Here is a 9,941-nt window from a genome sequence, read left to right on the forward strand (position 1 = left end):
GGGAATATTCCAAAAGGTGACACACTTTGAAAATTTGACTAGAACACTGTCGCGTCCATTGCGTGGTAGCTTTATGAGTCCTTTGTCTTGCTCGTACTCTAGATGGGAGCGGCAAAGCTAAATCAGGTCAGCGTTGCCTTACCCAAAGTTGGCTACAGCTGGTAAAATACTGTGTACTTTACGCTGATGAATTGATCACAGGTGTTTTATAGAGAACGTGTCACGGATTGCCTAATAGCGAAAAATAACGTGGAACAGAATTTCACTAATAGATGCATTAAATTTATTTCGTTTGAGCTATTAAGTGTTTTGTGACTTGCTAGCCGAGAATATAAAGGAATTGCACGAACACCATTGTGTGGTCACACCACACAATAGTGTGGCTACGCGTTAACAAGAAGCCACTATTTTATACATTGTAATTAGGTTTGTCTATTTAGTTAGGAAAACCTACATATCTAGATATAGGCTGCTCTGCCGCAAATAAAACGAAATACAATTTACATTTTGAGTGAAAGAGTTTATTTGCCTTGGGTTTAGGTTGTGGTTGCTCTTGGAGTAAGCGGATTGCGGTCCACTACACTCGTACTGGTTCTCGTATAGAACGTAAGGTCGGTGACCTTAGCTTAGCTTTCTCTAAGCAAAAGAGCTACAGCATCCCCGCTGCACTTGGTAGCACTCGAATACTAGCTCGCATCCCAGCAGCGATAAACTGTCGCAACAGACATCGCTAATTTTTGTGTCAGGGAAGGGGCACTGCATGTTCAGCTATATCAACATACATCATGGCGCTTGGCAATAGACATTTCCAAATGCTTTATCTAATGAGTCGTATATTGATATTTGCACAAAACGTTTTCGCAATATTGTCAGCAGCTGATGTATCAAGTCTCATTCGTTTGTGGTGCTTCCAGACGAGCTAGAGCGTATCTGATTGAGCCTGTAGTCAATCTACACCTGTTACGACTGATCCTCTGTGAGGATGGAGCAGCTCTCTTATTTGCCCCAAGGCATGCAAGACGGCTGATATAGCTGATGTCGCTGTTTGGCTCTGAGGGCGTGCAACACCTCGCTTCGCAAGGACCTGAAGCGATCAGCGCGCGCCAAGAGGCGTTTTCGAGCTATGAAAATGCTCTGCTAGAGCACTTACAGCAGAAAATGTCGGCGCCGACAACGTCCATGACGCCACCGTCGACGACGAATGACTCCTCCCGACCCAGGCCGCTCATGGTGAGCATCAAAATTTTCGAGGGTAAGGATGGAGAGAATCTCCTGCTCTGGGTGAGAGAGACCGAGACGGCTATGGCGTCCGCCCTCCAGAATGAGCAACAGCGCGTGGCTCTAGCTATCTCCAAGCTCGGTGGTCGAGCGCGAGAATGGGCACTGATGTGAGGCACTTCGGTTGAAGCGGCGTTTCCCTCTCGGACGGAACTGAAACAGCAGCTTTTATAGGTGTTCTCGCCGCCCAACCAGGCATATCGCTTGCGATCGCCTTTCCTTGCCGTCCAACAGGGCAAGAAGGAATTGGTGGACTTTGTCCAAGAGTTGCGCACTCTCATCCCCGGGATAGCAGCCAATCCTCTCCCGAAGCGGTCACAATGACCGTCTTTATGGAAGGCCTCCGCACTGGTATGGCCAGAATGGAAGTCCTCCGTGTTCATCCGTTTTCTTTTGAAGAAGCGGTGATTGTGGCATCGACTGCCAAATTCAACTTTAAGTTGGCACGACTTGGTTGGAATGCACACCCTCATATCTCGTCGAGAAGGCCTGAGTCAATGGATTTCAGCTTGCTGAGAAAGAGAAAGGTGCGCTCCAAGCTGCCGGGCAGCGTTTAAACACCCGACGGTGCCTTGTCTGTGGAGACACCCGTCACCTTCAGGCTGGCTGTCCCCTGCGCAAGGTTCGTCAAGGTTCATCGAACCGATGTCCTGCTTCTTACCAGCCTGGTTTGTTGCGGGGAAACGAGAACACCCAGTAGGCGTGGGGTGCCCTACTGGGGGAGAATTGAGTTGTGTTGAGTCTCAAAAGGATAGAGGGCAGCAGAGCCCAGCCCCGAATTGCTCCGTGCTCTTGAACTTGGATCGTGTATGCCAGCCGGGTTTGCTGGTCGTAAATGCAACCGTGAAAGGCTTTAATTACCCGACGCCCCGGAATCAATAAGCATGGAAGGTCCGTATTGATTCCGGGGCGTCGAATAATTAAGCTTGTCGCTCTACGACGGAAGGAATTTGACGGTATGCTGAGGTACGAAAAGCGATATTGAGTGACATTGTCACTGTTCGCTTAGCGACAGGGACTTGCGTCACTGGTTGAGGGTCTCTGTGGGCCTCGGTGTCACGTTTCTTGACTTCGATAGCGTGGAACACTGCTTAGTCTTATACTTGGATTATAGGTATTACCTGATCCTTGGTATGGCGTGATTGGAACACCATGAGCCATCGATTGATTGGAGGTGAAATCCTTGGGTGCTATACGCACGTCTCCTGGTGGAGCTTTGATGAGTCATGGGCCTACTTCTGCTAGGAGGCAGAACCGCTATTGGCGCGGGCAATGGACCGGGACGGTCAATGTGCTGGATATCGGAGTATCCGACCGAGGGTGTATCGGAAAAGAGTCCCGAGCGTAGCTCGAAGGCTGAACGTGGAGTGGCATGTAACCCACTGAACACTGCCGTCGATCCTACCTCCGGACCGAGGTGCGCGTCATGAGATCGATCTTGTTCTTAGAGCCAAATTCTACGTGACACGCCAATGGACCCTGGCCAAGGAGCAGTTTGACGTCATTGACGGCTTTTTCTGTGCGAAGCACGAGGCAGGAATGGTGCGTGAGAGCAAGTCTCCCTATCCGACACCCACGTTCTGTGTCCGGAAGCCGGACGGCAAGTGGCGTATCGCTCACGCTTACAATAAGCTCAGAGCTGCCACCATTCCAGCACAGACGCCGATTCCTAGAAAATATTTTTATCGGAACAACATTGTTGGATGTACAAAGTACAGTGCACTCATGAGAGCAAGTGATGTTCCGCTGACAGCGATAAGTACTACGAGTGGCATGATCTGGGAGTGGTTGATGTTGCCCCACGCGCTGTCAAATGCATCAGCGACATTTTATCGTCTTGTGACGCAGTTGTTCAGGCTTCACCGGGCGTATGTACAGACAGACTTCAACGATACCTTCGTTTGCAGTCGTGCGGAGCACAGGAGGACGGATGAAGAGACCCACATCCTCTTTTTAAGAGCGGTGCTCGAGTGCATGCGCACGAGCAAGCGGTATGCTAATGCAGGCAAGTGTATCTCCGGCGCCCGAGAAATCCCTTTTTCAGGGTCTTTTATTGAAGAGCGTGGCCTTCAAGCAGATCTCGCTAAGGTCAAGGTCATATGGACAGGCCGGTTCGAAAGTATCAAAGGGACTTTGCGCAAGTGCTTTGGCCATGCCGACTACTTGCACAAGTATAGCGCAAAATATGCGGAAATGGCGCGGCCATTGTCGGATCTCCTTAAAAAAGATGAGGAATGGTGTTGGGACACCGAACATCGGGAGGCTTATAACGGAGTCAAAGACAGACTCCTTAATGCCCCAATACTGGCGATGCCGGACCCCAATCGTCCTTTCAGTGTCGTCTGTGACGCTTCGAACTTTGTCATCGGCTGTGCACTGCTGCAACCAGACGCCGAGGAAATAGACGGGTGATCGCGTTTGAATCTCGCCAGCTCAAGGCTGCGGGGGGGAACTCAGTCTACGACAAGAGACTACCTGCGATGAATTATGCACTTGTCAAGTTCAGGATGCATTTGTTCGGCTACAAGCCGTTTGTGATCTACACAGATCATGCGTCACTACGCACTGCAACTCAGTAGCCTCACCTCTCGCAGAGGATGGCTAGGTTGCTCTTCTTCTCCGCAGAATATAATTTGGGGGTGAAATATAAGCCAGGAAAGCAGAATGCTTTGGCTGATGCGTTGTCAAGCAGACCGAATTATTAGCTTGCTCATGTCACGACGGTGACGTCGTCAGTGACGGATTTATTCCGCGCCGCATACGCGGGTGACGATATGTGCGTAGCACTGCTACGGGCTCTCGGGGGCAAGAAGTTGAAAACTCGGACAAGATGTTGTCGTCTCGACTGCGCGGACGATTGCACTGATACTCGTTGAATAACGGGTTGCTATGTTATAGCACCGACTCGACGGATACGCCACGAATTGTGGTTACTCCCGATGAGAATTTGAAGTACCGTATCCTCTATGAGGCCCATGACACCCCAGTCAGTGGTCATCTTATGTGAGTTGCCACTACTGGTGGGCCAAGCTGTACAAATGGACGAGCATATATATGCGCACTTGTGAGAATTTTCAAAGGTTGAATCCTTCTCCACATGCGGCGGCGCCGCTGGCTAGTTTGCTGGTACCCTCCGGATGTTGACAGTCCATAAGTATGGACTTTGTGTTTGAGCTGCCAAAGTCGGCGGTGTCGTGGTCTTCGTCAACCGTTTGATCAGGATGGCTCATCTTGCGGCGGTGTCAAACACTATCGACGGTGTCTTACAGCGACGCTGTTTGTAGATCTTGTCTTCTGACAACATGGTCTCCCGCAGTCAATTGTCTCTGACAGAGACCCACGCTTCATGTGTGTGGGAAGTTTTGTTCGACAATGTTCAAGATGATGGGCACCAAGTTGACTATGTCAACAGCGGACCACCCGCAGACCGATGGTCAAACTGAGTGCGTAAACTGCGTTGTAGAGATCGTCCTTCGCAGCATCTGCGCTGAGACTCCGAGGCGCTGGAGCGCCATGCTGCCACTTGTAACGTTTGCTCTGAACAAAGCAGTGCATGCGTCTACCGGCTACACGCCGTTCTACGTGAAGGGGCTCGTTCATACTCGCGTCCCGCTGACGCCGCCATCCCACGGCTTAAGGCTTCGTGGGGGGAAATAGCGGAGCGGCTAGCTGATATCAGCCCCCTTATCTTGCGTAAAGAAGTCGAAGACACCCTGTCTACCAGACTGAGTGTCTTACGATACGTTAGCGATGCAATGGCTGAAACCAAAGACATGCAGAAAGAATATGCAGATGGAAAAAGCAGAAGAATTGCTGAAATGCTTGAGGTGAGAGACCTGGTTTTATTGATGCTAAAAATATCCTACACATGCAGTTTCTGCTGTCTTTAAGATGAAGCTTCGTCCACGGTTTATCAGTCCTTTTAAGATCGTGACCGAGCTGAGCCTTGCGTATACGCAAAATCTTCCAAAAAGGATGCGCGCACACCCGCTTGCTTAAGGCGTACCGGGGTCCGACGCAAGTGAACGAGTAAGCATTGGTGCGGGAGCGGCGCCCACATGCGCTCAACTACCCAAAAGCTGAACCAGCAACCGGTTTTGAGCACGAAGGATAACGATTTCCATCTTCAACGGCGCCAGGCGCTTCACCGTCGCACTAAAGACACATCCGTCTTCTCGATGGCTAGGAGCCACTCCGACAGAGCTCGATAGTCATCAACGTGAAAGCAATCGGTGCACAAAGTGTTCAAAGCTCTGGATGGTCTTCCACACAGCAGTATGCGACCTCAGTATGATGCTCAGTGGAGCCCCGATGGCGACGGATCTTGTCCTCAAGAGCTCGAAGAGCATCACGAGTCATCGGACGCCGATCGACCAAGTCGTCATCGTCCGCCACCAACACTTTTCGACGAGAATGGTGGCGTCCCCTATCACGAGGAACGTCTTTTGGGTTGACGTCGTCGACAGGGTCTAACCAAGTATCTTGTAAAGTGGCGATAATACCCAGACATCGAGAACTTGTGGGGGGGTTGAGGTGCCACTTCGGCAAGACTGTCCAGACGTCGTGGGCGCTTATGATCAGAGATATCGTGTGGCTCCGCGGCGTCTTACGCCCCGTACTTCTCAGCAATAGCAAGGGAAGCCAAAAGGCCATAGGCTGAGCTGCGTCGCAGAATCATCCGTGTTAGAGACCCCAAAGCTCGCGGGAGCGTGATGGATTAATCCATACGTCGCAGGGCGGCAATATGAAGGAAGTAGGTGTTGCGCCTTGTGTTTGGTAACTCGAACCGAAGATGGCGTTCCACGCGCATGTTCACTTCCCTGTGGCTCCGCTGTAAGAAGGACAGCGAGGAGAATTTCCGGTGCCGCTGCACCCATCGCTAAAAGAGCTCTTCATCATCTGCAGTTATTTTGCCAGGGGCGAGCACCGCAGGAATCGTTCGCTTCGCGGGTAAAGGAGCGCCTCCTCTTTGAGCGCGAAGTCGAGCGCGATGCATAAACATTGGTTTTTCTGAGATACTAAGAAGTGATCTCGTTGAGCTTTTTGTTGGTCAAGCTGGTCTTGTGTAGTGGCCAGGGGCCTGACCACGTAGACGCCCAGCGATCGGTTGATCGCGTCCTTCGCGACAGTTTTGAGATCCGCCGAGCGAAACCCGTATTCCACACGAGAGACTAGGACCGTCCGTGGATGCGCGTGCGTAGTTGCCCTGCGGGTAGCCTCAAGCGGCATTTCCTGTGCTTCGTCGAGGCGATTGGTAATAATACCACTTTTCCCGAAAGTCAAGAGGTCGGGAAACGGACGCGGTGTTCGCAAGGCTCTAGCAGGGCTCAAGTCACGCCGCTGGCACACCTCGCCCTCTTCTTCTTCCCATCCTGGGAAAAGAGTATCCGAATCGTAGTCGACTTCCTCCGAATGCTCGACGAGGTAATGCGTCGCCCGTGGCGGGTGCGGTGTGCGGCTTGAAGCCGTGGACGTGCTGTCCGAAGTTGCACTGCGTGCAGGTGACAAAGAAGGGCTCTGCCCGCGGGCGCTATCGGAGCCAGCGAAAATAAGTGTCTTTCGTGTCATAGACACAGGGTCCATTGAGCAGACAATGCGTGAAGAAGGTCCTGTGGATGTAGAAGTGTCGTAGACACGCGAGCCTCGTACGAGGTGACAGTTAAATGTGAATGGTGGGTATCCACAATTTTGATGAGGGAGAGTGTAACGGGTATACACGTAACCCCGTATGAAGGGGCTGGTCACACAAGATGGCGACCACACAATGGTGTGGCTACACCTTAACAAGAAGCCACTACATGTCGGAACTGCTGGTAGTTACGCATTTTAACTATTTTGTGAATCTATGGGTTTACTGTGCCGCAAATGAGACAAAGAAATACATTTAAAAGGGAGTTAAGGAGTTTATCTGCCCTGGGTTAAGGCTGTGGTTAATCTTGGAGTAAGCGGAGTGCGATCTGCTACACTCGTACTGGTTCTAGTATAGAGCGAAAGGTCGGTGACCTTAGAATACATCTCTCAAAGCAAAAGAGCTATGGCAGCCTCGCTGCAGAGAACGTATGTACCCAGGAACTACTCCCATTTGACTTATTCGAAGTGACTATTAGCCACCGCTGTTAGGGTGGCATACACCATTTTACTAGGATGCTTGTTTCTCTTCTGGACAAATTGTGACCTATTCGTGTCTCTTCGAACGTTGCGTTACATAAAGCTGGCTATAGCTGGTAAAATACTGTGAAGTTTATGTAGGATGAATTGATCACTGGTGTTTTATACAAGACACATCACGTTCTAGTCAAATTGTCAAAGTGTGTTGTCATCTTTTGAAATATTCCCAAATTCACTTTTAATACGAACGATAAATTAAGACTTATTTGACGATGCCTTTACCTGAGTCAAACCAGAAGTAATAATCCTTTTGAATGGCGCAAAAGGGCCTGAAATGGCGAACCGGTATCATGAAGTTGATGGAACTCCGTAGAGGAGATGGTCAAGTAATAAAAACAAATTCTATCCTTAAACGTAGTAGTGGTCTTAATTGATGTCATTTTGAATGTATGCCACTATTTGATTCAAACAAAATAATAATAATTTATTTTGGGGCTCATGGGCGGAGAGTATGAGCCCATCCACTATACTATATTGATGCGGGCTCTTTGAGTCAGACCTTCCGCTGCACAAGATGCTCGGCAACTCTGTTGCAATTAATAGTATATGCGGCAATCTCACGGCCGAGTCGTGAAAACACTATATTCTCTGTATAGATGGAATATCAAATGTCCGAACTCCTGACCCCGGGACAAAAAGAGGCGCTTGGTAAGAATGTTTCTATTGTTTCTCCCTGAAAGGTCAGGGGACAGGCTACTTAAGGGCCATATATGGTAATATCTCGGCCGATGGCGTTCACCAGCTATGAGAATGTCCCACCTCCAGAATTACCGCGACCGGGTGCCGGTGATAGAATAGATGGCACCAACCGCGAGGCCGCTGATGTTAAGAGTCAATTCCTTTGAGGGCCGAAACGAAGATATTACCTCCCTCCAGACTAGAAATATTGAGATTGCCATGAAGTCGGTATTGTGTATGTCGTGCATGCGACTCAATGCGACTCACATCGAGCATAGATAAAAACAGTTTATTTTTTAAAAAAATTAAAAAGTATTCTATTTGCTAATCGAAGTATTTCATTGAGATATCTATAATTTTAGCACTTACGTGCAAATACCTCGGTGAGAGAGGCGTTCCCGACGTGGAACGATTTGATGTTGCAAGCGTTTGCACAGCTCAACTAAACGTATCTGGTACGTCCAAGTTCAAGCGACTATGTCCAGGAGTAAAAAACTGTCATCACCGCAATAACGTCAGACACTCTCTCGGAGACGGTAACAGCCGCCATCGTGATGAGATATCTCCGAACGGTTGCAGCTCGCACCGAGACCTTTCTGAATTCGGAGAGTGGTGTATTGTATGATGAAATCAACTTTCTTTTTGCCAGAGTCGGATGCGATTGGGAATGCGGGACCTCTATGAGCGCGGCGATAAACTTCATTCAGCAATACTGTGAAGGAAGAAGGAGATCATTTAAATGCTGAACACTCGCAAACGCTGCATCTGTGGTGGTACAGAACATCTGCGTCGTAAGTTTCCTCTTTGCTCTTCGCTGAGAGGTACAAAGGGTCGAGGAGTCAAATCCAGTAGGCGCAGGGTAGTCTTTTGGGAAATGACTGGGGTTCCTATTGTCCCTCATTGATGTTGTGGTCAATGGATCCGTGCCCTGTATGAGTTACACGCACTAAGATGGGTGGTAGTTACAGTCATTATCGCTGGATTTTGATATCAATTTCCTGAGATTTGTTAAGCCGCGGAAATTCCTGATAGATTCGCGCGGTTCGTGCAGTTACGTACGATAAGCGACTGTCGAATACAGTTGATGGTCGCGAAGGCATTAAAGATGGCAAATACGGATACATTATACGTGAGGATACTGGTAGAAGTGTCAAAGATGATGTTGGACCTCGAGCATGAAACGCTGGACCCATATTTAAGATACAGTATCCTCTTAGGCATGGTGTGTGCAGCGGGGCTGTCATAGCTTAGCGCTTGAGGAAGCGTAATTTAGGTCACCGACCTTTCGTTCTATACTTAGAACAAGTACGGGTTAGCGGATCGCAATTCGCTTACTCCAACAGTAATAATTGCCTTACACAAGGCTAATTAGCTATTCCGTTTAAGATCCAAATCTGATTTTAATTCATTTTTATCTGCAGGAAAGCCGCCTAATTTTAAATGTTTAAATTTTCCTAAATACACTAAATATACATAGTAAATCTGTATACATGCATAACCACTGGCTACCTAGTCCCGTGCCGTATTCTTGTTTGGGTGCAGTCACACCATGCACATCTCGTGTGATACACCCCCCTGTTACCAGGGTACGTGTAACCCCGTTACACCCTCCCAATTAAGGTTGAGAAATTTTACAGTTCCAATCGATTATTGCCTCAACGAGGCTCGCGTGTCCGCTAGAACACTGCAACTCAATATGTTGGAATGAAACGGCTTCCTTGCTCAATCAGCCTTGTGTCCACGACACAGAAGTCAATACGTCTCGCTGGTTCTGACAGCGAGCACGGGCAGAGCCCAACTTCGTCTCCCGCACGCGG

The sequence above is a fragment of the Plasmopara halstedii genome (genome assembly GCF_900000015.1).
Source record: "Plasmopara halstedii genome assembly, contig: Scaffold_3120, whole genome shotgun sequence".
Classification (NCBI taxonomy): Eukaryota; Oomycota; class Peronosporomycetes; order Peronosporales; family Peronosporaceae; genus Plasmopara; species Plasmopara halstedii.